The sequence below is a fragment of the Heptranchias perlo genome, unplaced genomic scaffold (genome assembly GCF_035084215.1).
Source record: "Heptranchias perlo isolate sHepPer1 unplaced genomic scaffold, sHepPer1.hap1 HAP1_SCAFFOLD_59, whole genome shotgun sequence".
NCBI lineage: Eukaryota > Metazoa > Chordata > Chondrichthyes > Hexanchiformes > Hexanchidae > Heptranchias > Heptranchias perlo.
This window is the reverse complement of record NW_027139612.1, coordinates 2,912,685-2,940,522: the sequence shown is the minus strand read 5'-3', so window position 1 is coordinate 2,940,522 and position 27,838 is coordinate 2,912,685. Positions and strand designations below refer to the sequence as shown.

The 27,838-nt window shown below is 45.2% G+C and overlaps 4 non-coding genes across 4 annotated transcripts; 2 read left to right on the top strand and 2 right to left on the bottom strand.

Moving 5' to 3' along the window:
- The first annotated feature begins 655 nt into the window (after positions 1–655).
- Positions 656–728, top strand: trnav-uac (transfer RNA valine (anticodon UAC)). The gene has a single exon. It is a non-coding gene; the product is annotated as a tRNA-Val (tRNA).
- A 662-nt stretch (positions 729–1,390) lies between these two features.
- On the bottom strand, positions 1,391–1,462 carry trnaw-cca (transfer RNA tryptophan (anticodon CCA)). The gene has a single exon. It is a non-coding gene; the product is annotated as a tRNA-Trp (tRNA).
- A 6,316-nt stretch (positions 1,463–7,778) lies between these two features.
- On the bottom strand, positions 7,779–7,851 carry trnak-uuu (transfer RNA lysine (anticodon UUU)). Its single transcript has one exon. It is a non-coding gene; the product is annotated as a tRNA-Lys (tRNA).
- A 3,925-nt stretch (positions 7,852–11,776) lies between these two features.
- trnae-cuc (transfer RNA glutamic acid (anticodon CUC)) lies at positions 11,777–11,848 on the top strand. Its single transcript has one exon. It is a non-coding gene; the product is annotated as a tRNA-Glu (tRNA).
- Positions 11,849–27,838: the final 15,990 nt, after the last annotated feature.

Genomic DNA, 27,838 nt, shown 5'->3' with positions numbered 1-27,838 from the left:
TCTGGTGTATGCCTTTTTCTTTAGTTTCAATTTTGTCCTTATTTCTTGATTCAACCCTGGTGTGTCATTTCTGGTTAGTTTTTTCTTGCTTTGTCGTGGGATATATTTCTCTTGGACTCTGTTGATCAGCGCTTTTATTGCTTCCCACTGCTGTTCTATTTCTTTCTCCAGGTCATTAATATGTCAAACATTTCACCATTCAAAACATCTCAAGTCACATCTGCACGACAAAGCCAGTTGCTTTTGTGGGAGGAGCAAATCAACTTGGCAGAAAAATCAGCTGCAGCCCAATCCACAAATAAAATATTTCCACGTCTTGGTAAAAATAAGCACTGTCAGAAGTGGGATTCGGGCCCACGCCTCCAAAACAAACTGTGACGTAAACGCAGCGCCTTAGACCGCTCGGCCATTCAGACTACCGATACCATGCTTTATTCTGCATTATTTCTGCACTGTTGGCCAGTGAACGCAGCATAAAAGTTTAAAACGGTACTCGCCCAACGTGGGGCTCAAACCCAGTACCCTGAGAGTTTTTAAAGATAAGGGGGAGCAGCCACTGTCTGTGTCTCTTGCTGCAATGGAAACAACACATTCCAAGTACGAGCAGAGAGAGCACACCATTCAGCTACCCATTGTGTTACATACCATGCCATCGGTTTCCGTAGTGTAGCGGTTATCACGTTCGCTTTACACGCGAAAGGTCCCCGGTTCGATCCCGGGCGGAAACATTATGTTGGAACTTGGTCTCCTCAAGCATCCAGATCGATTTTCTTCTCCTGCCTCAAAGGGAGACAGTGGCTGCTCCCTTATTCTTTGCAAGCTGCATCTTTTACTTCATTAAACAGATAATTTTGAGTGAGAGAAAACTGATCCACAGTGACGCTCATTTCAAGTTTTATTCCCTTTTAATCTGGAAGGATATATTGGCTTAGGACAGATTGGCTTTTGAAAGGAATTAGTCGGGTGGGATCGACAAACCTTTTCCGCTGGTGGGGGACAAGGGAATACGAACCAACCATCCACCAAGTTCTCCCGAATTCTCCGGTGCAATGGGAAAACGGCCAACAAAAGCCCTTTCATTGACCGTGGAAGTTCAATCAATTTTCTGATAACAAAGCGCTCAATCTATGTCTCTTGTCTATTTCCCGATGTTTCCGGATACTGTCTGCATCTCTGCCCTTTGTTTATCTCACTATGTGTCCACCTGCAGGGTGTTTTTTGAACGAAGATGTGTGTTTGTCTTCTGTTCTTTACATTAAATGAATGAAGGCATCAGGTGCTTCCCTCCCGACCAGAGGCAGACTTCAGAGCAGGGTTCTGTTAATTGTGAAGACGCAAAGAAAACTTGAATTGCAGAATTGTTCAAACCGGCTCTCAGGGAAAAAAACTGCGACCCCGACGTGATTTGAACACGCAACCTTCTGATCTGGAGTCAAACGCGCTACCGTTGCGCCACGAGGCCTGGCTGCTACATTGCGTGTTTGTTTCTATCAATGTTTGTCAAGCACCGCTTTCGAGCTCCGAGATTGGTGGAATGGGTTGGCTTTCAAATCCCCGCCCACTCCCACCGGATGTCAGGCAGCATCAGAAGTCGCCGTCACCTGTCAGCGGCAGCATGGCGCTCGCTTCCATCGCCTGCTGTCAGCGGACTGCAGCAAATCCAATTCCATTCATCCTGCACCCAGAATTATCACATCACAGGAAATGGATGTGGGAAACTGCTCAAGGTACATAACAGGAGGGGATCTTCTGAAAAACATTTCGACTTTCCGTGTTTCGACTTCGATTAGAACTGCAAAAAAGAACGTGTGAAAATATAAACTATGGGTGTGATGTTTATACATGTAGGAAACTGCTCAAAATACATAACAGGATGGGAATCTTCTGAAAAACACGTGGACTTTCGATGTTTGGACTTTGGTGAGAACTGCAAAAATGAACGTGTGAAAATATAAATTATGGGTGTGATGCTTCTATTTAAAGTGAATGTTTGTTTGCGGATTTCTCCCGTTACTGTCGCAACTATGGGTTGTTAATCCATCAACAATAACTTCCGCTTGAAATTAGCCCGAGTGGTTACAAAATAGCAATTTTAATAGACTGATTACAACAGAGTTGCACGACAGGTGTCTTCAACATTACATTCAACAGTATTATTATTATAATACAACTGTCTACAGATTACATTAATGACAAGCAATCAACACAACCTGGACTGTCTGCGAATCCAGGTAGATCAGACCTGACCTTTGCGGACTGCCTGTGGAAATGGACTTCTGACTATCCCCCATTGAGAGCTCTAACATCTGAGAAGGGAGCATGCCCTATCTTTATACGATTCGGCTGCATTGTTCTGTACGTAAGCACCACTGATCTTAACTCATGGTCGTAAACCATCCCACTTTGCTGACTCTCAGAAACCACCAAGGGTTGTTTATTGTCTTAGTTTTTTTTAGACTTTCTCCGTCATCAGGTTTTGGATGATTATACTAGGTTAGCACAACCTGGAGTTCAGGTGTCCAGGCACTCAAGTTTCTCTGGACATCAACATTTCATAGTTTCTCACCATTTCAAAAATATTCAGTTCTCTGTTCTTCCTACCAAAGTGAATAACCTTACATTTCCCCACATTATACTCCATCTGCCACATTCTTGCCCACACGCTTAACCTGTCTGTATCCCTTTGTAGACTCTTTGTGTCCTCTTCACAGCTTACTTTCCCACCTAGATTTGTATCTTCAACAAACCTGGAGACATTACACTCGATCCCTTCATCAAGTCATTACAAGTCGTCTATAGGCATATAAATAGCAAACTGGTAGTGAGAGGAGGGGTAAGAACGATTAGGGACCAAAAAGGAGATCTACACATGAAGGCACAGGGCATGGCTGAGGTTCTAAATGAGTATTTTGCATCTGTCTTTACCGAGGTAGAAAATGCTGCCTAATCACAGTAAATCACATTAAATGGGGAGGTAGTTGAGATACTGGATGGGGTGAAAATTGATAAAGAGGAGATCGTAGAAAGGCTGGCTGTACTTAAAGTAGATAAGTCACCTGGTCCGAATGGGATGCATGCTAGGTTGCTGAGGGAAGTAAGGGTGTAAATTGCAGAGGTCCTGGCCATAATCTTTCAATCCTCCTTAGATACAGGGTTTGCTGCCACAGAACTGGAGAATTGCAGATGTTACACCCTTGTTCAAAAAAGGGTGTAAGGATAAACCCAACAACGAGAGGCCAGTCAGTTTCACCACGATGGTGGGAAGGTTTTAGAAATGATAATCTGGGACAAAATTAATAGTCATTTGGACAGGAAAGCCACTTTGGATTTATTAAAGGCAAATCGTGATTGAGTTTCGTGATGAATTGACAGAGAGGGCTGATGAGGGCAATGTGGTTGATGTTGTGTAAATGGCCTTTCAAAAGACGGTTGATAAAGTGCCACAAAATAGACTTGTCAAAATGGGCGATAGTGGATGCTTCCTTATTCTTTAAAAGCGCTTTCTTTTATTTCACTCAACAGATAACTTTGAATGAGCGAACACTGATCCACAGTGAGGCTTATTTCAAGTTTATACCCTTTTAATCTGAAAGGATATATTGGCCTTGGAAGGATGGCAGCAAAAATTCACCAGATTGTTACCAGGGTGCAATAAGTTAAATTATGAGAAGATGTTGTATAAATTAGGTTTAAAATCACACAAGTCACACTGCAAAACTTTTTCATTTTTGATACATACATTAATGACCTGGACATGAGTATACAGGGTATAATTTGAAAGATTGCAGATGACACGAATCTCGGGAATGTAGTAAACAATGTGGTGGATCGTATCAGACTTCAGGAGGACATAGAAAGCCTGGTGAAATGGACTTTAATAATAGAGGCATAGAGTACAAAAGCAGCACAGTTATGCTAAACGTTTATAAAACACTGGTTAGACTGCAGCTGGAGCATTGTATTCAATTCTGAGCACCGCACTTTAGGAAAGATGTCAAGGCCTTGTAGAGGGTGCAGAGGAGATTTACTGGAATGGTAACAGGGATGAGGCACTTCAGTTATGTGGTGAGACTGGAGAATCTGGGATTATCCCCTGAAAGCGCAGAAGATTAAGGGGAGATTTGAAAGAGTTGTTCAAAATAATGAAAGGTTTTGACAGAGCAAATAAGGAGAAACTGTTTTCAGTTGCAGAAGGGTCGGTAACCAGAGGACACAGATTTAAGGTAATTGGCAAAAGAGCCTGTGGCGACATGAGGGAACATAATTTACACAGCGAGTTGTTATGATCTGGAATGCGCTGCCTGAAAGACAATAGTAATTTTCAAAACGGGATTGGATAAATACTTGAAAAGGAAAACAATTTGCAGGGCTTATGAGGAAAAAGCTTATGGTGGTGAGACATCTTGGATAGCTCTTTCAAAGAACTAGCACAGGCACGATGGGCCGAATGATCTCCTTCTGTGTTGTAACATATTAAGTTTTGCTGGACGGAGAAGCAACGCATTCCAAGTCAGAACAGAGATAGGAGACTAAGTCAGTTCCCCATTGTTTTTAATGAGATAGCAGCGCTTTCCGTAGTGTCGTGGTTATCGCGTTTGCTTCACATGCGAAAAGCTCCCGAGTGTAAACATTGTTTTGAAACTTGCTCTCCATAAACATCCACGGAGGAGATTTTTTCTCGTGCCAAAAAGGGCGACAGTGGCTGCTCCCTTATTCTTGAAAAGCTGCATCTTTTAATTCACGAAACAGATAACTTTGAGTGAGAGAAAACTGATCCTCAGTGACGCTCATTTCAAGTTTGATTCCCTTTTACTCTAAAAGGGTATATTGGCCTTGGAAGGAGCGCAGCTCAGATTCACCAGAATGTTAGCAGAGCACGAAGGGTTAAATTATGAGGAGCGGTTACATACTTGTATCTCCTGGAATATAGAAGTCTTTTTATGATTTTGAAAGGTAGATAGACAAACCCTTTCCGCTGGTGAGGGAGTCTAAGACAATATCACAATATGACAATAGCTGTTTTACGAGTGAAAACGGCCCTACGCATCACTGTGAGTGTAAGAGACGAGCCTCTTGGTGCTGCGTCCTGTGCAGTGAATGTCAAAATTTTTAAAAGGTGAAGAAAGTGTTTGGGGTTCAGATACACAAATCTCTAATGGGAATGAGATTTTGTCAGAGGTTGCAGCCTTCCCCAGTTTTCTTGCGCTTTGCGAGACACCAGTTCCGGTTTAAATTTACAAACTGGGTGAGTTGGTGATCACGGTCCACCAGACTCAGCGGTCCCGGGTGAGAGAGCGAGAAATCAGCCCGGGCGCGGCCACAATGTGCGCGGTGACACTGCACGGGAGGTCGGGGGGAGTCAGAGCTTGGGTTCACCCCTGAAAGCAACATTAAAAGTTTAAAAGCGAATTCGCCCAACGGGGAGCTCGAATCCACGATTCTGAGATTAAGAGTGTTATGTTCCACCGACTGAGCGAGCCGGGCCTGAGAAACCCAACCACTCTTGTCTGTCATTGCAGTAAACTCGCCCCTGGGTGTCCATGTGCAGCAATCCCAAGATAACGTCCATATCATTGGCTGTGTTTATCTGTGTGTGTGTGTCCATCTGCAGGTTGATTTTGAACGAATACGAGTGTTTGTCTTCTGTTAGTAGCATTAAATAAGAGAGCGCATCAGACACTTTCCTCCCTGACACTGGGGAACCAGTGAAAACGCAACTAAAGCATGAATTGCGGAATTATACAGACTCTTATCAGCGCCAAAAGTAGCTTTAGTATATATGCACCCCAATAAATAAATAAATAATACAGGTATATGTAAATACATTTGCGACGAACAGAGTCACAAAACCAGAAATATTATTTGAACCTAATACAAACACTCCCAGATATATTTAAAAACCTGACATGTGTTTTCTGGTGGTGTCGTGGTTAGGATTCGGCATTCTCACTGCCAGAGCCTTGATTCGATTCCTGATCAGAGGACTTGCTGTTACAAAAAACAAATGCCAATTTTGGAGAATCACAGCAAATGTTCAACACAGAAGGAGGCCATTCGGCCCATCATGTCCGCGCCGGCCGAAAATGCGCCACTCAGCCGAATCCTACTTTCCAGCGCTCGGTCCGGAGCCTTTTTGGTTACGCCAATTCAGGTGCATATCCAAGTATTATTTAAATGTAACGAGGGATTCTGCCTCTACCATCCTTTCAGGCAGTCAGTTCCAGACTCCTGCCACCCTCTGGGCAAAAATAATTCTCCTCAGCTCCCCTCTAATCCTTCCACCAATCACTTTACATCTATGCCCCCTGGTTATTGACCTTCCTGCTAAGGTAAATAGGTCCATCCCATCCACTCTATCTCGGCCCTTCATAATTTTGTACACCTCAATTAAATCACACAACTCCCTCTGAATACCAACATATATTGGACTCTCACCTTTTAAAAAGTATTCTGCTTTCGATTCTTCCTACCAAAGTGGATAATTTCACATTTTCCCACCTTATACCACAACTGCCACCCTCTTACCCAATCACTTAACCTGTCCACCTCCCTTTGCGTCCTCCTCACGGCTTACTTTCCCACCTACCTTTGTATCATCAGCAAACTTGGATACATTACACTCGGTCCCCTCATCTCAGTCATTAATATAGAATGTAAACAGCAATTGCAACATAAATTGCAAGGGCCGTTCGCGTGTAACGCGAACTGATAACCACGACACCACAAAAAACCGCTGGTGATTTATACTGGACAGAGGGGAACTGACCAGTCACCTCTCTCTTCTCTGATTGGGACAGATTTACTTCTCTTTAAACAACACCTGTCCTGTCCCACACTAAAATCATGGAATGGAATCGTAGAATATTACAGCACAGAAGGAGGCCATTCGGCCGTGTTGCCCTGCCTACTCTTTGAAAGAGCTGTCCAATTTAATCCAAAAAACCCAGCCTTTTCCCCGTAACCTTGCAAATCAGTCCTCTTCAAGTACCTGTCCAATTGCCTTTTGAAAGTTCCTATGAAAGCTGCTTCCACCACCCTTTCAGGGAGTGGCTACCAGATCGGAACAACCCTCGGTGTGAAAAAAAAATCTCCTCTGTTTCCCCTCTAGTCCTAAAAGCTCTCAATCCTTCTCTACGGATGCCTTTATACAAAAATGTCATTCATCAAAACAACACAAGCTACACAGGAAAACGTCTTCATTTTCAAATAATTAACGTTCCGAAGGAGCTCCCTAATTTCCCTCCCCTAACCTTATGAATCAGATCATTCTCGTCCGGATCCTTTTCCACATGAATCGGCTCTCCCCCACCCTCAGGGAGTAGCCATTCTGATTCTGTGACTGTGGCCAGCTTTGTTCGGGCAGTTGATTTGACAGGGACCTCACACCGCACCCTCCTCCCGTGTTTGCTTCCACATCCGCAGATTGGGGCCGGGACTGGACTGATTTTTTTCTCTGTCTCACCCGGGGCCGCTGAGTCTCCTGCTCAGATCACAAACCAGCTCTCCTACACCCGATCACCAACTCACCCAGTTTGTAAATTGAAACTGGAGCAACTGCCTCGTAAGAGAGCAAGAGATGAAGGGGAGGCAGCAACCGCTGACAAAATCCCAGGCTCATCAGAGAGGTTTGTTTATCTGAACCCCAAATAACCTTCTGCTCCTTTTCATGTTTTGACCATTGCACACGAGGCGGCACTGACAGAATCGTCTCTTGCACTGACAGTCAAGCAAGCGGAGGGTTCACTCGGGGAAGCAGCGTAAAACTTCAAAACAGAATTCGCCTAACGTGGGGCTCGAACCCACGACCCTGAAATTAAAAGTCGCATGCTCTACCGACTGAGCTAGCCGGGCCTGCTGAAATGGTGCTATTTGGTCTGTTATTGCAGCGAGGCAGCTGCTGGCTCCCCCCGAGGGGCTGAGTTCAGAATCGTGGAAGGATACAGCTCAGAAGCAGGCCATTCGGGCCATCGCGCCCGTGCCTTGTCCGACAAACCATGTACCAGATTCTCCTGAATTCCAAGGTGTGGAACGAAAGCGAACAACAAAAGCCCTTACATTCGACCGTGAAGGTACAGGCAATTCTCTGAGAAACCGGCTTGTGTATTTCCTGGTGTTTGCCTGTCTCTCTGGCTGTGATTATCTCTGTGCGTGTGGAGCTGCAGGCTGATTTTGAATTAATAAGTGTGTTTGTGTATGTTTCTTGCAATAAAGAAATGAGGGAATCAGACGCTTCTCTCCCTGACACTGGGGAACGAGTGAGGCAGAATTCAGAGCAGGGTTCTGTTTATTGTGAAAAAGGGAATGCAATATGAATTCCGGAATTATTCAGACTCCTCCCAGCGCTAAAAACAAGTGTGATCCCAACACGCCACCTTCTGATGTGGAATCAGACGCGCTACCGTTGCGTCACGAGGACGGATGACAGAGAGCTGGATGTTTACCTTTATGAACAATTCTCATACATCGTTTCATTTATTTCAGATGACCAAATCCCCGCTCACTCCCACCGGGTGTCAGGCAGCCTCAGAAGCAGCCTTCACCTGTCCGCGGCAACATGACTGCAACAAATCCAATTACACACACCCGGCACCCAGAATCATCACATCACAGGAAAGGAACTGCTCAAAATGCAGAACAGGACGGGCAGCATCTGAAAAAACGCTGAGACTTTCGATGTGTGGAATTTGTTCAGGACTGCTAACAGGACGGTGTGAAAACTTAAACTCTGGATGTGAATAAATGGATGTCATGCGGTTTTATAAAGTGAGTGTTTATGCCATTTATAAAATATTTTGATTATTTTTACAATATGATATATCTTGTTATAAATATATATGATTGCATCTGTGACGCTTATAAATACATTTGGGTGTGACTGTGTGGTGGTTATCATTATATCTCTGTGTATCTGTGTTATGTATTGTGTGTAATGAAAAATAAGACATAGAGAAATAAATATCCAGAAAATACATTTACAATATATTCACCCCAATAAATGAATAAATAATACAGATACATGTAAATACATTTGCAATATATACACCCCAATAAATGAATAAATAATACAGATACATGTAAATACATTTGTAAGCAGCAGTCATTAAATGCTTTTACATCTAACAAATGAGAAATATATTTTAAATCTAACATGGCAACAGCCCAATATATGTTTAACTATGGCAAATAAACGGTACAGCGCTCCCTGGTGGTATAGTGGTGAGGATTCGGTGCTCTCAACGCTGCGGCCTGGATTCGATTCCGAGTCTGGGAATTTGTTTTTACAAAACAGTTCACTTAATGACACAAAATAATTCAAGTATCTCAGATGATTCTTTTAATTACCATTAATAAACCCACAACTTTTCGTTTCGCAATGAACGAAATGCGAACAAGTTTGCCGAGTGACTGTCGAAACTACGATAACTTTTCTGACTTTCACCCCTTCTCATTTTACGCACTTTATTTTAGGAGTCTGCTTCAAAGTGTTCAGTCGTTATGAGACGAGGAATCTGGTGCAGTCGTTGTTGAATGTGAAAGGATTGCAGCCCAATTTACGCGAGAGAAAGTTCGCGCCTGGAAGTTTCTGAGGAGCAAGTTCCAGCAAATTGTTTCTGACCCGGGATTAAACCGAAAGTTTTTCGCGTGTGTGGCCAACATGATAACCATTACACCACGAAAACATCTATTTAATCCAGCCCAGGTCAGATGGAAGTGTTAAGGGAGAAAGTGAACTGCTGACTCACACTTCTGTGGGATATCCCAAAGCGCTTCATAGAGGTGTAATCAAAAACATAGAATCATAGAACCACAGGAGGCCATTCGGCCCATCGTGCCTGTGCCAGCTCTTTAAACTTAATGGTGCAATTTTAAAGGGGTGCAGGAGCAGAGTGGCCTGGGGGCATACATACACAAATCTTTGAAAGTGGCAGGGCAAGTTGAATAGATTGTAAAAAAAAAAATCCGGAATCTTTGACTTTATTAATAGAGGCATAGAGTGCAAAAGCAAGGAACTTATGCTAAACCTTTATAAATCACTGGTTAGGCCCCAGCTGACCATCACTCAATTCTGTCCACCACACTTTAGGAAGGATGTCAAGGCCTTGCAGAGGGTGCAGAGGTGATTTTCTAGAATGGTGCCAGGGATGAGGGACTTCAGTGAGGTGGAGAGACTGGAGAAGCTGGGGTTGTTCTCCTTTGAGCAGAGACGGTTGAGGGGAGATTTAACAGAGTTGTTCAAAATCATGAACGGTTTTGATAGAATAAATAAGGAGAAACTATTTCCAGTGCCAGAAAGGATGGTAACCAGAGGACACAGATTTAAGGTAATTGGCAACAGAGGTGAGATGAGGAGAATTGTTTTACGCAGCGAGTTGCCATGATCTGGAATGCACTGCCTGAAAGGGTGGTGGAAACAGATTCAATAATAATATTCAAAGGGGAACTGGATAAATACTTGAAGGGGAAAAATTTGCAGGGCTTTGGGGAAAGGGAAGTGGAGTGGGTCGAATTGGATAGCTCTTTCAAAGAGTTGGCACAGGCACGATGGGCCGAATGGCCTCCCTCTGTGATGTTTTCATGCTGTGATTCTATGTTATGGAGGATTTTCTGATGTAGTGGATATTCGGGGCAGAGGACCAAGTGGGGATTGAGCTCGACGGCAAGTGTATGCAGTTCGTTCAAAGGACTGAAGCCGATGGTTTCATTCTTCCCGTCGTTTAGCAGCAGGAAATTACTCGGCCGTGCAGGCGACATTTGTCTTCATTCATGGGATGTGGGTGTCAATGGCAAGGTCAGCATTTATTGCCTAACCCTAATTGATCTTGAGAAGGGGCTGGTGAGCCGCCTTCGTGAACTGCACCTTTCATTGACTGTGTCATTGACATTTTGTGGATAGAGAGAAACTATTTCCGCTGTTTGGGGATTCTAGGACGAGGGGACACAGTCTGAAAATTAGAGCTACATCTTTCAGGAGTGAGATTAGAAAACACTTGTACACACAAAGGATGGAAGAAGTTTGGGACTCTCTTCCCCTAACTGCAATTGATATTTGCTTAATTTCTAATTTTAAATCTGAGATCGATAGCTTTTTGCCAACCGAAGGTATGAAGGGATATGGGCCAAAGGCAGGTATACGGAGTTAGATCACAGATCAGCCATGATCTGATCAAATGGCGGAGCGGACTCGAGAGGCTGAATGGCCGACTCCTGTTCCTGTGGTACATTTCCCCAACTGTCTGTTCTCTCCGTAGTTGTTGCCTTGTGTTTAAAGCATATTTTCGTTTCAAGCTCGGTTTTGGGATGAGCCGGTGGGCGTCAAAACGTGCCGTGGATCGAGACCGGGTTGCTTATTGCGGGAAGAGCAAATCAACTGGGCCGAAAAATCAACTGCAGCTCAAGCAACAAATAAAATAGGAGTCAAAATAACTGATGTTAGGAGTGGGATTCTAACCCACGCCTCCAAAGGAAACTGCAACTTGAATGCAGCGCCTTAGATCGTTCGGCCATCCTGACTAATAAACGGCTTTTTCACTCGCCACCCTTTCCACATTGAGACCCCCCCGGAGAAAGTTTCACTCACTCCAGTGCTTGGTAAGATAAGTGCTGCTGGAAAGGCTCGGTGAGCGGGATGCCACCTCCCCCGGGTTTTCCTGAGCCTATTGTACTTTATTCCTATTTAATCACGGGAATATCCGCAATCAGGAGCTAAAAATAATTAAAAGCTGAATCACAGAGAAAGGGAAATCCATATTACATCTGATAAACTAACCAACAGCGCTCCCTGGTGGTCTAGTGGTTAGGATTCGGCGCTCTCACCGCCGCGGCCCGGGTTCGATTCCCGGTCAGGGAAGCAACTTTTGAACACTTGTTGTATTCATCGCATGAACTGACTCAAAGTCTGTGGGAAGAAAAAAAAACAATCATTGTTTTTATCACCATTAATTAACCGATAACGTTATTTTGCAGAATGAAAGGCGACTGAGGGAAGTTATCAAACTTTAATAATTTATTTTGTGCGATGAACTTTTTATCCCTTCTCATTTTACACACTGTATTTTTAAGGGCTCGGTTGAAAATGTTCAATGCTCGTGAGACCACGAATCTGTGTGAAATTTAACAGGACCGGCTATTTCACAGAGAAAAAATAAATTTGCCCCAACATAATGTTTCTGCTTGGGATTGAACCAGGGACTTTCCACGTATAAAGCAAACGTGATAACTGCAACACTGCAGAAACCTCTGTTTCGGTTATCAGCCAGAAGTTCGAATGACTGCATTGATTCTCTTTCATAACTATTCAATTGATCGAAGTTGCACAAGTCACAAAAGAAAAATGTTCATTTCAAAGTTATTAAACTCCCAAATGTGGCCTGCCTTGTTTGGACAGGGGTTTGACCCTGACGTCACAGCCTCAACAAAGCATATTCTGAACATTTCCATTGGGAACAGGAGGAGGCCATTCAGCCCCTTGAACCTGTTCCGCCCTTCAATTAGATCAGAGATGATCTGTAACTGAAATCCATTAACCTGCCTTTGCTCCCTGTCCCTCGATACCCTTACCCAACAAAACTCTATCGATCTCAGTCTTGAAAGCTTCAATTGACTCCCAGCATCCACAGCCTTTTGGGGGACAGCGTTCCAGACTTCTACTGCCCTTTGTGTAAAAAAGTGCTTCCTGATTTCGAACCTGAATGGCATGGTTCGAATTTTTTAAGGTTATGTCCACCTCGTTCTTGATTCCCCAGAGGAAATTGATTCTCTCTCTCTATTCTATCGAATCATTTGAACATGTTAAACACCTCGCTCAGACCGCCTTTCAATCTTCTATACTCGAGGGAATACGAGCTCAGTCTATGCAGCCTGTCCTCATAATTTAACCTTTTTAGCCCAGGTAACATTCTGGTGAATCTGCTCTGCACCCCCTCCAAAGCCAATCTATCCTTCCTGAGGTGCAGTGTCCAAAACTGAACGCAGTTACTCCAGACTCAGTCTAACCAGAGCTTTATATAACTGGAACATAACTTCCACTTCTTTATATTCCAACCCCCTGAGATAAAGGCTAACATTCCGTTCGCCTTTTAAATTATTTTTGGACCCGCCCGTTAGCTTTTACTGATTTATGTGAATGAACCGTGAATTCTCTCTGCTTCTCCACAGTTCCGAGCTTCTTACCATTTGGAAAATACCCTGACCATCGGTCCAAAGTGGATTACCCCGCATTGAACTCCATCTGCCATAGTTTCTCCCACTCACTTAATCTATCAATGTCCCTTTGCAACTTTACAATCGCATTCCACACGACTCACTGTACCACCCAACTTAGTGTCATCAGCAAACTTGGATATACGACTCCCTGTTCCTTCATCTAAGTCATTGATAAATATGGTGACAAGCTGAGGCCCCAGTTACAGATCCCTGGGGGACACCACTAGTCGCATCCTGCCAATTGGAGTATGTACCCATTATCCCTACTCTCTGTCTCCTATCTCCGAACCAATTCTCTACCCATGTCAATACATTGCCTCAAGTTCCATGCGCTTTCATTTTTGCCAACAGACTCTTGTGTGGAACCTTATCAAATGCCTGTCGGAATTCCATATAAATAATATCATAGGAACATAGGAACAGGAGTAGGCCATTCAGCCCCTCGTTCCTGCTCCGCCATTTGATAAGATCATGGCTGATCTGTGATCTAACTCCATGTACCCGCCTTTGGCCCATATCACTTAACACCTTTGGTTGCCAAAAGCTATCTGTCTCAGATCTAAATTTAGCAATTGAGCTAGCATTAATTGACGTTTGCAGAAGGGAATTCAAAACTTCTACCACCCTTTGTGTGTAGAAATGTTTTCTAATCTCACTCCTGAAAGGTCCGGCTCGAATTTTTAGACAAAATGGTGGCAAGTTCACCGGACATCTTGGACAAAATGGCTGTAAGTACGGTGGCCATCTTGGACAAAATGGCGGCAAGTCCTTCACGGCTGTTCGACAGGAACAGAAGGAGGCCATTAAGCTCTTCAAGCCTCTTATATGGGAACTGAAGGTCATTCAGCCTCTGAAGGATGTTACACAGGAAAAGGAGGAGGCCATTCAGCCCCTCAAGCCCGTTACATCGTTACTGGAGGCCGGTCATCCCCTCAAGCCTGTTATATATAATCAGGAGGAGGTCATTCAGCACTTCGAGCCTGTTATACAGCAACTTGAGGCCAATCAGCCCCTCAAGCCTGTCAAATAGCAAATTGAGGAGGCCATTCAGCCCCTCGAGCCTGTTATTTGGGTACTGAAGGCCATTCAGCCGTTCGAGCCTGATATACAGGAACTAGACGCCAATCAACCCTTCAAGCCTGTCAGATAGCAAATGGAGGAGGCCATTCAGCCCCTCGAGCCCCTTACACCAGATCTGGTGACAAATCAGCCCCTCAAGCTTGTTACATAGGAACAGGAGGAGGCCACTCCGCCCCTCGATCGTGTTATACGGGAACTGAAGGCCATTCAGCCCCTCGAGCCCATTACACCGGAACTGGAGGCCAGTCAGACCCTCAAGCCTGTTACATAGGAACAGGAGGAGGCCATTCAGCCCTTCGAGCCTTTTGTACAGGAACTTGACGTCAATCAACCCTTCAAGCCTGTCAGATAGCAACAGGAGGAGGCCATTCAGCCCCAAGCCCGTTACAACAGACCTGGAGGCCAATCAGCCCCTCAAGCCTGTTACATAGGAATAGCAGCAGGCCCTTCAGCCCCTCGAGCGTGTTATACTGGAACTGAAGGCCATTCAGCAGCGCGAGCCTATAACACTGTAATAGGATTCGGCCATTAAGCCCCTCGAGCTTGTTGCACTGGAACAGGTGGGGGCCATTCAGCCCTTCGAGACTGTTATACAGGATCGGGACGCCATTCAGCCCTTCGCACATGTTACAAAGGAACAAGATGAGTCCATTCAGCCCCTCGAGCATGTTACATAGGAACAAGAGAAGTCCATTCAGCCACACGAGCCTGTTACATAGGAACAGGAGGAGACAATTCAGCTCTTCAACTGTTCCGCCATTCAATTAGATCATGGCTGATCTGTATCTTAACTCCATCTACCCGCCTTGGTTCCAGAATCCTTCATACCCTTGCCGAACAAAAGTCTATCAAACTCCGTTTTGAAATTTCGTATTGAGCCCCAGCCTCAACAGACTTTTGTGGGATAGAGTTCCAGATTTCCACGGCCCTTTTGTGAAGAAGTGCTTCCTGACATCACCCCTGGACGGCCTAGCTCTAATTTTAAGGTTATGCCCCTTTGTTCCAGACTCCCCCAACAGAGGAAGTAGTTTCTCTCGATCTGCCCTATCAAATCCTTTCATCATCTGAAACACCTCAATGCAGTCACGTCTTAATCTTCTATATTCAGGGGAATACAAGCCTCGTCTATCCAACCTGTCCTCATAATTTAAATCTATTAGCCCCGATATCATTCTGGTAAATCTGCGCTGCAGCCCTTCCAAGGCCAATATATCCTTCCTGAGGGTCAGTGCCCAGAACTGAATGCAGTCCTCCAGATGGGCTCTAACCAGAGCTCTGTACAGCCGGAACATAACTTCCACCCCTTTATATTCCAGCCCTCTTGAATTAAAGGCCGACATTCTATTAGCCTTTTTAATTATTTTTGTAACTGTCCACTAGCTTTTAATGATTTCTGTACTTGGACCCCTAAATCTCTCTGCTCCTCCACAGTTCCGAGCTCCTCACCATTTAGAAAACTCTCTGATCTATCTTTCTTAGATCCGAAGTGGATGACCTCACATTTCCCGACATTGAACTCCATTTGCCACAGTTTTGCCCACTCACATAATCTCCCAATGTCCTGGGAATGCTTGGTGCTTTTGTTTGGTTGGAGAATGCTTTATATCAGATCGTTATTTTAAAAAGATTACAACTGATTTTCATTTTGTACTTTTTGAATAAGATCATTATACCCCGAACAGTAAAATGTCTGTGTTTTTCATATAGTGGCGACAGTTCAGAGATAGTTGTTTTTTTGCCAAATTGAATGAAGTGAAATTTTGCTGATTTAAAATTAGCTGTACTTCAAAGCTTGAAAAAGCAGCTCCTCTGTTAGGTGAGGCTCCACTCCCAATGTCTCAGTGTTTCTACTTGTCCTGATATCAATGTAACATTTGAAAGGCTCCAGGTAATGAACAGTGAAACCCCTTCAGATTATCTCAGCCCACTCGGTCTCTCCAGTGCCTAATGGTGCCTGCTGTTCAAAGGGTGACAGATTCACACTACACTCGATCTTGTTTTAGACTTTAACTGCCAAACAAATTGATGAAACAGTAAGAGAACAAACAAAATAATAGCAGTAAGACAACAGTTTTACAGTAAAGATCATCCAGATCCTTCTTGGAACAGAAAATAATAAATAATTCACAAATACTATACGAAACTGTGACCGAACTTTCGAACATCCTGGTTCATTGTTGTCTTTTTCTCACAAACTATGGAAGCTGTCGACTTGATTAACATTCTCAGAGATTCGAAACAGACTCACCTGTTTGAAAAAGACAGGCTGAAAAACGGCTTCAAAAAAGTGACTGGGAGCCAGTCATTTTAAGGAATGGTCTGTTTTATTCAAAAGAAGCTGCCAATCAAAACTGTAGGAGAAGAAATGGCCCCGGAGGTTTGTATCTGAATCAAATGTTTGACTTTGTGAGGTGCGGTCTGTCTTTAAGAGGTGCAGCCTGCCTTTAAGAGGTACAGCCTGCCTTTAAGAGGTACAGCCTGACTTTGAGAGATGGAGGCTGCATTTAACAGGTGCAACCTGCCTTAAAGAGGTGCTGACCACTCACGAAATATCGGGGCCCCCCTGCTGGTGAGAAGCCGCTCAACAGCACAGCCAGGCCTGACTGCTCACAGGAATCAGGTCAATCACCAGGCAGCACCAATCTCACGGACTGTCTGCATCTCAACGACCGGGTGCAGGTTAATCACGTGGGGGTTAATCGACCCCCGCGCCCGGATTCGGGGGCTATCGAATTTAACCCCGTACATATCTTTATATATATTTTACATAGAATATAGCACGGCACAGAAACAGGCCATTCAGCCCATCTGGGAAAAGAAGTTCCCCTGAATTTCTTACTTTACAACAACAACTTCTGGAGTCGAAAATATAATACAATATATAATCTAATAATATACCTATATATATAACATCGAATGTACAGTACAGCACAGTTCAGAGGCCATTCGGCCCAACTGGTATTTCTATTTTACAACAACTACTTCATGTATGTATAATACAATATAATATATATTTCTATAAATATTAGATAGAATTCAGGACGTCACAGAAACAGACCATTCGGCCCATCTGGGTAAAGAATTTCAACTGAATTCCTAATTTGACAACAATAACAAATTCTTGAATATGTAGTATAATATAATATGTTAAATCATTTTATAGTTATATATATATATCACATTGAATGTACAGTACAGTACAGTATAGCACAGAGGCCATTCGGCCCATCTGGGTAAAGAAGCCTCTTCGGGATTCCCTGTTTTACCAGAACAACAACAACATTGTATATTTGTATACAGTTAGAATTACATCGAATGCACAGCTGAGAAACAGGGGCCATTCGGCCCAACTGGTTAAATAAATATCCCACAGTGTTCCCACGGTGACCAAGTGATCGCACAGGGCACCGAGCGATCGTGATCCATTGATCCACAGTGTCCCAGTGATCTCACAGTGATCGCAGAGTGACCCAGTGATCCCACAGTACACCCAGTGATAGTGCCCCATTGATCCATAGTTTCCCAGTGATCCCACAGTGAACCCAGTGATTTCCGTGTCCACACTGCACCTGTGTAAAAGATTGAGAGACAGTCTTGAAATATAACAACAACTTATGCATCTAAAATAAGTTTTATATATATGTATATATTATATATTTTTAAATTACATAGAATGGCTGAAGAAGTTTCTCCCGTAACACCATGAACCTGAAAAAAAACGGCAGCCAGTAAGGCGGCCACCTTATACAAAATTGCCACTGTGCCCACTGATTCCACCGTGTCCCACTGATCCCACAAAGTTCCAGTGAACCCACCGTGTCCCAGTGATCCCACAGTGTTGTTAAATTTCATCTGCCACGTGACCGCCCATGCCACCAGCCTGTCTATTTCCTCTTGAAGTCTATCACTATCCTCTTCACTGCTTATGACCTTTCCAAGTTTTGTGTCATCTGCAAATTTTGAAATTGTGCCCTGTACACCCAAGTCCAAGTCATAAATATATATCAAGAAACGCAGTGGCCACAACTCCGACTCCTGGGGAACCCCACTGTACACCTCCCTCCAATCCGAAAAACAACCGTTCACCACTACTCACTGTTTCCTGTCCGTTAGCCAATTCTGTATCTATGCTGCTATTGCCCCCTTTATTCCATGGGCCGTAATCTTGATGATAAGCCTACCTTGCGGCACCTTTTCAGACACCTTTTGAAATTCCATATGCACCACATCAACTGCATTGCCCTCATCCACCCTATCGGTTACCTCATCGAAAAACTCTATCATGTCAGTCAAACACGATTTGGCTTTCACAAATCCGTGCTGGCTTTCCCGAATTAATCCACACTCGTCCAAGCGACTGTTAATTCTGTCCTGGACTGTTGTTTCTATAAATTAGCCCACCATTGAGGTTAAACTGACTGCCCTATAGTTGCTGGGTTTATCCTTACACTCGTTTTTGAACAAGGGTGGAACATTTGCAATTCTCCAGTCCTTTGGCACCACCCCCGTATCTATGGATGTTTGGAAGATTATGCCCAGTACCTCGGCAATTTCCACCCTTACTTCCCTCAGCAACGTAGGATGCATCCCATCTGGACCGGGTGACTTATCTATTTTAAGTACTGCTGGCCTTTCAAGTACCTCTTCCTTGTTAATTTTTAGCCCATCCAGTATTTCAACAATACCTTCCTTTACTGAAACTCTGGCAGCATCTTTTTCATTGGTACAGACAGATGCAAAGTACTAATTTCGCACCTCGGCCATCGCCTCTGCATCCATGAGTAGATCTCCTCTAAGGTCCCTAATCGGTCCCACCCCTCCTCTTTGTACCCGTTTACTGTTTACATGCCTGTAGAAGACTTTTGGATTCCCTTTTATGTTGGCTGCTAGTCCATTCTCCCACTCTCTCTTTGCCCCTCTTATTTCCTTTTTCACTTCCCCTCTGAACTTTCAATATTCTGCCAGGTTCTCACTTGTGTTATCAAGCTGACATCTGTCATACGCCCCCTTTTACCATTTCATCTTTCTCTCTTTCTCTTTTGTCATCCAGGGAGCTCTGGCTTTAGTTGCCCTACCTTTCTGCTTCGTTAGAATGTACCTAGACTGTAGCCGAACCATTGCCTCGTTAAAGGCCACTCATTGTTCAATTACTGTTTTGCCTGCCAATCTTTGATTGCAATTTACCCTGGCAGAGTTGTTCTGATCCCATTGAAATTGGCCCCCCTCCAATTGAGGACTTTTACTTTAGAGTGATCCGTGTCCTTTTCCATAGCTATTCTAAACCTTATGATACTCTGATCGCTGCTCCCTAAATGCTCCCCCACTGACATTTGCGCCACTTGGCCCAACTCTTTCCCGAGAACCAAGTCCAGCAATGCCTCCTACCTCGTTGGGCTGGAAATGTACTGGTTTCGAAAGTTAACCTGAACACATTACAAAAATGTCTTCCCCTCTGTGCCCCTTGTATTATTATTGTTTTCCCAGTCTATATTCGGATAGTTGAAATCCCCCGTTGTCGCTGCTCTATGGCTTTTGCACCTCGCTGTAATTTCCCTGCAAATTTGCTACTCTTTATCCTTCCCACCAGTTGGTGGCTTATAGAAAATACCCAGTTGTGTAATAGCACCTCTTTTATTTCTTAACTCTAACTGAATAGATTCTGTCCTTGACTCCTCCAGGAGATCCTCTCCCTCCAGCACTGCAATATTCTCCTTAATCAATACTGCTAACCCACCCACCTCCTAACTTTCCCTCCCTATCTTTCCTGAACACCTTGCATCCTGGATCACTTTCTCCACCTCTGCCCCTTAGGCCTGGGTGAAGATCTCCTCCTCTCCTCTTCAGACCCGGATGACATTCAAGAAAAACTAGTGGACAGGTACAAAAAATAATTTAAAAGGCTGAAGGAATGTTTGCCTTTCTCTCGAGAGGGCTGGAATATTAAGGGGTAGAAGTTATGTTACATCTGCACAGAGCTCAGGTTAAACACCATCTGGAGCATTGTGTTCTATTCTGGGCACCGCACCTCAGGAACGATATACTGGTCTTGGAGGGGGTGCAGCACAGATTTATCGAAATGATACCGGACTAAAAGGTTTAAATTTTCAGGACAGGTTGCATAGACCAATCTAGTATTCCAGTGAATATGGAAGATTAAGGGGAGAACTAATTGAGGTGTTTAAGATAATTAAAGGACATAATTATAGTAGATGGAGAGCCCAGAACAAGCAGTCATGATCGTAAAATTAGTGATAAGGCGTTCAGGGGTGATGTCAGGAAGCAATTCTTTACACAAAGGGTAGTGGGAATCTGGAACTCTCTCGCACTAAAAAGCTGTTGAGGCTGGGGGTCAATTGATAATTTCAACACTGAGACTGATAGATTTTTGTTAGGCAAGGGTATTAAAGGGTCTGGAACCAAGGCAGGTAGATAGAGTTAAGATACAGATCAACCATGATCAATAATAACAACAACTTGCATTTATATAGGGCCTTTAACGTAGTAAAACGTCCCAAGGTGCTCCATAGGAGTGATTATCAAACAATATTTAACACCGAGCCACATAAGGAGATATCAGGACAGGTGACCAAAAACTGTTCAAAGAGGTAGATTCTAAGGAGCGTCTTAAAGGAGGAAAGAGAGAGAAAGAGGCCGGGAAATTTAGGGAGGGAATTCCAGAGCTTGGGGTCTAGGCAGCTGAACGCACACCCTCCAATGGTGGAGTGATTAAAATCGGGGATGCAAAAGAGGCCAGAACTGGAGGAGCACGGAGATCAGGAGGTCCTTAGGGCTGGAGGAGGTTACAGAGCGAGGGAGGGGCGAGGACATGGAAGGATTTGAAAACAAGAATGAGAATTTTAAAATCGAGGCGTTCCCCCGACCGGGAGCCAATGTAGGTCAGCGAGCACAGGGGTGCTGGGTGAACGGGACTTGTTGCGAGTTAGGATACGGCAGCAGGATTTTGGATGAGGTCCAGGATATGGAGGGTGGAAGATGGGACACCGGCCGGGAGAGCATTGGAACAGTCAAATCTAGAGGTAACAAGGTCATGGATGAGTGTTTAAGCAGCTGATGAGCTGAGGCAAGAGCGGAGATGGGCGATATAACGGAGGTGGAAACAGGCGGTCTTGGTGATGGAGCAGAAATGTGGTCAGAAACTCATCTCAGGTCGCCAAGGTTGTGAACGGTCTGGTTCATCCTCAGAAAGTGGCCAGGGAGAGGGATGGACTCGATGGCTCGGGAACCGAGTTTGCAGCGGGGACCAAAGTCAATGGCTTGAGTCTTCCCAATATTGAGTTCGAGGAAACTATTGCTCATCCATTACTGGATGTCGGACAAGCAATGTGACAAATGAGAGACAGTGGAGGGGCCGAGGGAGGTGGTTGTGAGGTAGAGCTGGGTGTCGTCAGTGTATATGTGGAATCTGACGTTGTGTTTTCGGATGATTTCGCCGAGGGACAGCATGTAGGTGAGAAATAGGAGGGGGGGGGGGGTGCAAGGATAGATCCTTGGGGGACTCCAGAGGTAACAGTGCCAGAGTGGGAAGAGAAGCCATTGCAGGTGATTCTCTGGCTATGACTGGATAGATATGATTGGAACCAGGCGAACGCAGTCCCAACCAGCTGGGTGACGGAGGAGAGGCGTGAGAGGAGGATGGTGTGGTCAACCTTGTCAAAGGCTGGAGACACGTCGAGAAGGATGACGAGGGATATTTTACCATCGTCACCGTCACATAGGATGTAATTTGTGACTTTAATAAAGGCCGTTTCAGTACTGTGGCAGGGGCGGAAACCTGATGGGAGGGGTTCACACATGGAGTTGAGAGAAAGATGAGCACGGATTTGAGAGGCTACAACACGTTCAAGGACTTTGGAGAGGAAAGAGAGGTTGGAGATGAGGCGGTAGTTTATAAGGAGAGAGCGTCAAGGTTGTCTTTTTTGAGGACGGTTTGATGATGGCAGCTTTGAAGGGGAGGTGGACAGTACCTGAGGAGAGGGAACCGTTATCAATATCAGCTAACATGGGGCCCAGGAAGGGAAGTTGGGTGGTCAGCAGTTTACTGGGAATAGGTTGGGAGGGAGCAGGAGGTGGGTCTCATGGTCGAGTTGAACTCGGAGAGGGTATGAAGGGAGACAGAAGAGATACAAGACAAAGATGTGAATTCAGGGCTACGGCAGGGGAGGAGCCGTAGGAGAAGTTTGGCTTGGTGGGCTAGGGGAAGGGAGGCAGCTGAACGGATGGTTCCAATCTTACTGACAAAGAATTCCATGAGTTCCTCGCACTTTTCGTTGGAGGTGAGGGTGGAGGGTGCAGGAGAGAGGGGTTTAAGAAGATGGTTTGTAGTGGAGAAGAGAAGCCGGGGGTTATCTTTACATTCCAGGATGATCCTGGAATATTGAGCAGTTTTGGAAGAGGAGAGTTGGACTCGATAGTGCCCGAAAGAAGGCCCAAAATAAAGATATATTAAGACGGATGACAAAAGCTTGAAGCAAGAGATGGGTTTCATGGAAGGTCTGAAAGAAGGAAAGAACTTGCCTTTATATAGCGCCTTTCAAGACCTCAGGACGTCCCAAAACAGTCAATGAAGTACATTGTGAAGTGCAGTCACCGTGGTAATGTAGGAAACGCGACAGCCAATTTGAACACAGCAAGATCCCACACAACTCACTGAGATAAATGACCAGAAAATCAGTTTTAGTAATGCTGGTTGAGGGATAATTATTGGCCAGGACAGCGGGGAGAACTCCCCTACACTATTTTGAATATTGCCAGGGAATGTTTTTCACCCACCTGAGAGGGCAGATGGGCCCTCGCTTTAATGTGTCCTACAAAAGTCGGCACCTTCGACATTGTTGTGCTGCATCAGTACTGACCCTCCGACAGTACTGCGCTCACTCAGTACTGACCCTCCGACAGTACTGTGCTCCTTCAGTACTGACCCTCCGACAGCACTGCGCTCCCTCAATACTGACCCTCCGACAGTACTGTGCTCCTTCAGTACTGACCCTCCGACAGTACTGTGCTCCTTCAGTACTGACCCTCCGACAGTACTGCGCTCCTTCAGTACTGACCCTCCGACAGTACTGCGCTCCCTGAATACTGACCCTCTGACAGTACTGTGCTCCCTCGGTACTGACCCTCTGACAGTACTGCGCTCCCTCAATACTGACCCTCTGACAGTACTGTGCTCCCTCGGTACTGACCCTCTGACAGTACTGCACTCCCTCAATACTGACCCTCCGACAGCACTGTGCTCCCTCGGTACTGACCATCTGACAGCACTGTGCTCCCTCAGTAGTGAACCTCCGACAGCACTGTGCTCCCTCAGTACTGACCCTCCGACAGCACAGTGCTCCCTCAGTACTGACCCTCTGACAATATTGCACTCCCTCAGTAGTGGGCCTCCGACATTGCAGCTCTCCCTCAGTACTGACCCTCCGACAGTACTGCGCTCCTTCACTACAGCCATTCCGACAGCTCTGTGCTCCCTCAGTACTGACCATCCGATAGCACTGTGCTCCCTCAGTACTGACCATCCGACAGCTCTGTGCTCCCTCAGTACTGACCACCGACAACACTGCGCTCCCTCAGGACTGACCATCCGATAGCACTGTGCTCCCTCAGTACTGACCTCCGACAGCACTGTGCTCCCTCAGTAATGACCCTCCGACAGCACTGCGCTCCGTCAGTAATGACACTCCGACAGCACTGTGCTCCCTCAGTAGTGACCCTCCGACAGTGCTGTGCTCCCTCAGTAGTGACCCTTCGACAGTACTGTGCTCCCTCAGTACTGACCAATGTATCCAAGTTTGCTGATGATGCAAAGCTAGGTTGGAAATTAAGCTCAGAGGAGGATATAAAGAGTGTGCAAAGGGATATAGACAGGTTAGGTGAGTGGGCAAGAAAGTGGCAGAAGGAGTATAATGTGGGGAAATGCGAGGTTATTCACTTTGGTAGAAAGAATAGAAAAACGGAATATGTTTTAAATGGTGAGAAACTATAAAATGTTGGCCTTCAGAGAGATTTGGGGGAACCTCTGCCACAGACCAGGAAGTTAACATGCAGGTACAGAAAGCAATTGAGAAGGCAAAGGGTATGTCGGCATTTATTGTAAGTGGGTTGGAGTACAAGAGTAAGGAAGTTTTACTACAATTGTACAGGGATTTGGTGAGACCACACCTGGAGTACTGTGTACAGTTTTGGTCTCCTTATCTAAGGAAGGATATATTTCCCTTAGAGGCAATGCAACGAATGTTAACCAGATTAATTCCTGCCATGAGAGGTTTGTCATATGAGGAGAGATTGAAAAGAATAGGTCCATATTCTCGAGTATAGAAGAATGAGAGGTGATCTAATGGCATCTTATAATATCCTTAGAGGGCTTGACAGGATAGATGCAGAGAGGCTGTTTCCCCTGGCTGGAGACTCCAGAACTAGGGGGCATAGTATCAGGATAAGTGGTGGGCGATTTAGGACTGAGATGAGGTGGAATGTCTTCACTCAGGTGGTTGTGAATCTTTGGAATTCTCCACTCCAGACGACTGTAGATGCTGAGTCGTTGAATATATTCAAGGCTGAGGTCTATGAACATTTGGACTCTAAAGAAATCAAGGGATATGTGGATAGGTCGGGAAAGATGATTTGAGGTCGAAGATCAGACATGATCTGATTGAATGGCGGAACAGGCTCGAGGGGCCCTATGGCCTACTCCTGCTCCTTATTCCTCACGTTCTTATGACCATCCGAGAGCACAGTGTTCCCTCAGTACTGACCATCCAACAGCACAGTGCTCCTTCAGCACTGACCATCCGACAGAACAGTGCTCCCTCAGTACTGACCATCTGAAAGCACTGTGCTACCTCAGTACTGACCATCCGAGAGAACAGTGCTCCCTCAGTACTGACCATCCGACAGCACAGTGCTCCCTCAGTACTGACCATCCGACAGCACAGTGCTCCCTCAGTGCTGACCATCCGACAACACTGTGCTCCCTCAGTAATGATCATCTGACAGCACAGTGCGCCCTCAGCACTGACCATCCGACAGCAAGTGGTCCCTCAGTACTGACCATCCGACAGCACAGGGCTCCTTCCGTACTGGCCATCCGACAGCACCGTGCACTACAGTTTCTGCCTGGATTATGTGTTCAGGTCTCTGGAGTGGGATTTGAACTCACACCCATCTGACTCAAATGTGAGAGTGCTACTACTGAGCCACGGCTGGCACCTGAAATGGGGAGAGGGAGATGGAGGGGCTTGTGAAGGGCACACTGGAGCGTTGATAGGGCTGAAGGCACGGCTGTCAAAAGTCGGACAAATGAACTTTGGATGCACAAGTTGCCAGAAGTGGGGGTCCGGAGTGGTGAGCGACTCACTAATCAAAAAGCCAGGGGTGGTATGGAATCCGTCGCTAGGCCTTCATAATTTTTAACTGGAGGAAATTGTGTCTCATCTAAAACAGAATGTGCGTCTGACAAACGCAAAGACATTGGAGTCATAGAATCATAGAGAGGTTACTGCACAGAAGGAGGCCATTCGGTGCATCGAGTCAGTGCCGGCTCTCTGCAAGAGCAATCCAGCTCGTCCCACTCCGCCGCCCTATTCCCGTTGTTCTGCATTTTTTTTCCTTTCAAGTACTTATCCAGTTCTCTTTTGAAGGCCATGATTGAATCTGCCTCCACCACCCCCTCGGGCAGTGCATTCCAGATCCTAACCACTCGCTGTGTAAAAACGTTTTTCCTCATGACATCTTTGGTTCTTTTGCCAATCTCCTGAAATTGATGTCCTCTGATTCTTGACCCTTCCGCCAATGGGAACAGTTCCTCTCTATCTACTCTAACTAGACCCTTCATGATTTTGACTACCTCTATCAAATCTCCTCTCAACCTTCCCTGTTCCAAGGAGAATAACCTCAGCTACTCGAGTCTATCCACGGAACTGAAGTACCTCATCCCGGGAATCATTCTAGTAAATCTATTTTGCACATTCTCTAAGGCCTTCACATTTTTCCTAAAGTGCGGGGCCCAGAAATAGACACAATACTCCAATTGTGGCCGAACCAGTGTTTTATAAAGGTTCATCGTGACTCCCTAGCTTTTGTACTCGATGCCTCGATTTAGAAAGCCCAGGATCCTCTATGCTTTTTTAACTTATTTCTCAACTTGCCCTGCCACCTTCAACAATTTGTGAATATATAACCCCAGATCTCTCTGTTCCTGCACGAAGGGTCAAGAGAGGCGGTGGTTTTGTCCGCGTCTATCTGAAAGCTGGTCCGTGTCTGCGGACTGTGTCACCAAAGGGCATCATGCAGATGAGGAAGAGGAGGGAGTCAAGGATTGAACCCTTCGAGACATCAGAGATAACGGTGATTGGGTGGGAAGAGAAGTTTCTACTGGCTATAATCAGATAGGTGAGTGGAACCAAGCGAGGGTCGTCCCACCAAAATAGGCCAGTGTCCGGTGAATGAGGAGTTGACGGATGAGATTGATGTCGGTATGAAGATGGGGAGGGGTGGGCCATTGAGGCTTTTAAACCCAAGGATGAGAACTTTAATTTTAAGGGATATGGAACTGGGAGCCAGTGAGTGTGAGTGAGGCCGATCAGGACCTTGTGTTGGTTGGACACGGACGACAGAGTCTTGGACGAGCTCACTTTTATGGAAGGTGGAGGTTGGGTGGCCGGCCAGGAGTGCAATAGAGGAATGGAGTCTGGAAGGGACAGAGGCATTGGTGAGGGTTTCAATGGCAAGGGGCTGAGGAAGGAATGGAGACGGGTGACGGTTTCACAGGTTCCTGGTGATCGAGGTCAAATCGGTTCATGAGCTCAGCTCGGTGTTACGCGGGACCAATTTTACTGGAGCCGTTAACCAATGTGGAATAAACGGGTAAACATCTGCAGTAAAATAGCGGAGAGAGAAATGTCAATGGGACACGTTCAGTGTCCGTCCCCTAATATCACCCACAGTCATTTCTAGGCTGCAATCCTCAACCTGCCCTTTAACTGTCCTCGTCTCAGAGACTCACAATTCATATTTTAACTGGGAAACTGCAGGAACAGAGTGAAACGGGTCTGCTTGTGTCCCTGGATTCAGTGCACACTGCGGAGACATCTGTCTAAATTATAAATGAAACACCAGGAATGAATATGGTCAATAGAGTTATATAAAAGCTGTAAATGAAGCCGTTTATTATTGTTGGATCAGTCCTGTATGAGAACAGATTTAAACTTTATTCCTGAGAGAGGTCTGATTAAGTAATAAGCTGGACTTTGAGATGTTTGTGTTTTATTAACCACATTATTTACAGCGGAGTCAAAGCTGCAGATGTAATATGTTTGTTAAACTGACTGTAATTAACAGGAATGGTCAGGGGTATAACCGTGTCAGTGGAGAATTATCCCCTGTATAAATCAGGGCTTGTTGGAATGGATCAGCTCAGAGTGCCTGCTGGAGCTGTGGTTTCCAGGGTAACACAAGTCTGTGCTTCTCCACAGAAATGGAATATCCAGTAATCCATCAGATAATACGTATTTATTATCCTGTTCTTGCAGCATTTGGA